Consider the following 3,764-nt stretch of genomic DNA (forward strand, 5'->3'; position numbering starts at 1 on the left):
GGTCTGTGCAAGAAACTGAACAGTATTTATATCGTTTTTTACCTCTGATTTTCACCGCAATGTCTGAACTGTCCTGAGCGCATTCGCGTCTTCTTCTTCAGCCTGCACGTGAGGCGTCTTCTTCTTCTTCTTGCTTTACGGCGGATCGTAGACTTATAAGTGCATTACCGCCGCCTATCTCTCAAATGGACCATTGACACTCTATCTACAATCTCAATTGGGAGTGTCAATGGTCCATTTGAGAGATAGGTGGCGGTAATGCACTTATAAGTCTGCGAAGGCGCTCAGGACAGTTCAGACATTACGGTGAAAATCAGAGGTAAAAAACAATATAGATACTGTTCAGTTTCTTGCACAGACTGATCGTTTTGTGTCTTTACACATCAATGTATCATCACAAGCCACAGGGTTTAATTTGGTTTTGTTTGTGTATGTTTTATGACTCAAAGCTGTGATTCCCATCCACTGACATTATAGGACTGACAGACTGCAAAATCTTTGTTTGTGTTCTACTGAAGAAACAAAGTCACCTACATCTTGGATGCCCTGAGGATAAGCAGATAAATCAAATTTTCATTTTTGGGTGAACTATCCCTTTAAAGATACATATTATACTTCAAATGTATATATTAGTACCTTTTGAAAAGGTACTGCCCGAGTGTACATATTGGCGAATTATGCACTGGATTTTTAATAGAGCATCTCATCATTAATGGAACACCAGTTGTTTAATTAGAATTCCTCATTTTAATAGAATACCTCAAAAGTTTAGATTGGTTTCTTTTTAGTATTTACAAAAAGAAAATCATTTAAACTTCTAAAGGTGTTATTAAACACTCTGCGCAGGATGTGGAAATGATGTATGTGAAATCGCTGGCCTTAAATTTAATTTACATGAGAGAATATGGTATTTCCCTCTATTTTAGGACTAAGAATACAGTTGTGAGAAAACCTCAAATTAATCATTGCACACACACACACACACACACACACACAAACAAACAAACAGAAACAGTCAAAACAACATTATCAACCACAAAAAAAAAAGCTTCAGCTCAGATGAAAGAGTACATCGAAAAGGAATGGTGGCTGATAGAAGAAAACTATAAAAAGGAGCTATTTTAGTAATCTTTATATAAAAAATTACCCATTTTGCTACGTCTTCATCAGGGCTTAGTTTAATGTAAATTCTTTAATTTCTCCATTTATTGCCATATTGTGCCATGAGAAATGTGGTAATTATTATTTTCCTGCTGAGTGGTAACATGACAGTATTACTTTCATAAATGCCTTCGTTGGCCTGTTTTTGGAGTAGGGGGAAAAGATTGAATGGCTTGTAATTATTTTTATCTTATGATGCTTTTAAGGCAAAGCAGGTGCTGGGCAGTGAATCCCCAGTAAACAAACAAACAGAAACAGTCAAAACAACATTATCAACCACAAAAAAAAAGCTTCAGCTCAGATGAAAGAGTACATCGAAAAGGAATGGTGGCTGATAGAAGAAAACTATAAAAAGGAGCTATTTTAGTAATCTTTATATAAAAAATTACCCATTTTGCTACGTCTTCATCAGGGCTTAGTTTAATGTAAATTCTTTAATTTCTCCATTTATTGCCATAGTGTGCCATGAGAAATGTGGTAATTATTATTTTCCTGCTGAGTGGCAACATGACAGTATTACTTTCATAAATGCCTTCGTTGGCCTGTTTTTGGAGTAGGGGGAAAAGATTGAATGGCTTGTAATTATTTTTATCTTATGATGCTTTTAAGGCAAAGCAGGTGCTGGGCAGTGAATCCCCAGTAGGAAAACAATCAAATGTTTTAAATGAATAATATACTAAATGTAATCTGCATGCATGAATTTAAAAAAGGAAGGTGTGTTCAAGTAGCAGCACAAAACCTTCTCAAATGCAGAAAAAATGAAGCCAAAATCCAGTAGAAATGTGGCAGACAAAATTACCTGAAAAAGATACCAGTGTCTGCAATACTTAATTTATGGCATTATTAAGGGATCATCAGTGTCTTATGGTCGGCTATGGAATGATGGAGTGTGTAATTATATTTAGTCCAACAAGGATATGAAGCACAGCCAAGGGAAAGATGAAATTAATTAGAACTCTCATTCACAAAGTTAAGACCATTAATGATTAGCACTGTAATTTCAATAATAACCCATATAGGGTGTGGAAAGAGATTATTTATATTATTATTTTTATTGCACCTAAATAGCAGACAGTGATGACTGAACACAAACAGAATACACTACACAGCCTAATTTACTAACACAGTGTATTGATGAATTATTACATTTATTGGAAGAACAGTGTACATTAACACATTAGCTGATGCAACTTGGTAGATTTACATCATTGTGTTGTACATGCCTGCATTATTTTCAGACTAAAAGATGTTAAATATTAAGAATTTCAGTAAAATGTGTAATTACACCCTTGAAGAGTCAAAGAAAAAGGGGGTGTAGGAATTTATAATCACAAGACTGTCTGGAAGGAGTTACAAAACCTGTTGATTAGCTTATACAATAGGTATTCATTTTATTGTGATTTTTGTAAAGTTTCTCACAGCCCAATATAAAAATATTTTTTTAAGAGATAGATAACCTACTTGTACTGACAGTTCATTGAAAAAAAAAAAGTCCTTTGCTGCTATTGTGGTGTTTTTGTTGTTGTTGATGTTGTTGCTGTTGTTGTTTTTTGCTCTTTCTAACATCATTTACCATCAGGTTCTTTTTTTCTAATCTAGCAAAAATGGTCTATGCCATTCTGAATACCTTTTAGTTGATCTATTGTAATATAAGTGTATGACATGATTATTGTGTTTATATTTCCTTTAGTTTAGTGGAATTACTTCTTACCTGATGTCGTTTTTTTTTTTAAATAGAAAAATTTATTGTTGTTGTATGGGATAATTACATTATAGATATATGCATGGGAAACAAAAAAAAACATATAATACATATATTCACAGTCGGACACTTGATTTGAGAAAATACCTTGTGATATAAAAAGATCGATCTTTAAAAAAAGAAAAAGGAAAAACATGCATCTCTATTTTTAATGCATTACATGCTATGATTTTTTCAGAAAATGTAAACAGTAAAACAACTTGGATTAACCAATTGTAATTGTTACATTGATCTACATTTTTATTTATTTATTCATTCATTCATTCTGAAACATTAGTGCATGTAGCATTGCCACGGTCATGCATTTGACTCCCAGGCAATGCAAAAACTGATTTATAATATACCTTCAGTGCAATGTTACTTTGAATATCGACTAATGTTACGAATCCTGTCCATGGACTTCCGTCCGATCGCCACCAGAGGTCACTCGTCCATCATATTGACTCTTTCACTACACAGAATAAATAAAGCCTTGCACATGGATCCGCACGTCTCACGTCTCATTCACCCCGTAACAGAATACTCTGCCTCACAAGGATCCAGCAGCTTTTCTACAGGACACTGGCCAGGTATGGACACTGTAAGACTGTTATTAAGGTCTATGAGCACACAGCTGTGTGCTCATAGATTTTTTTTGTGAGGGCATTAGCCAACCACTCAAATCACGTTTAATCCGTGAGGGTCCCCGTTCATCTCTCGTTCAATTTATGGATTATGCTTTGTTGACTGTTGGTTCATCGTTCACTGTGGGTGTCGCGGAGGAATGGGACTCCTCACTCACTCGTGTAATGGCGGCCGCACTAGAGGACGCCCACAAAATGGCGGGCACAGCAGAGCCTGA

The sequence above is a fragment of the Sinocyclocheilus grahami genome, unplaced genomic scaffold (assembly GCF_001515645.1).
Source record: "Sinocyclocheilus grahami isolate Dianchi unplaced genomic scaffold, SAMN03320097.WGS_v1.1 scaffold1798.1, whole genome shotgun sequence".
NCBI lineage: Eukaryota > Metazoa > Chordata > Actinopteri > Cypriniformes > Cyprinidae > Sinocyclocheilus > Sinocyclocheilus grahami.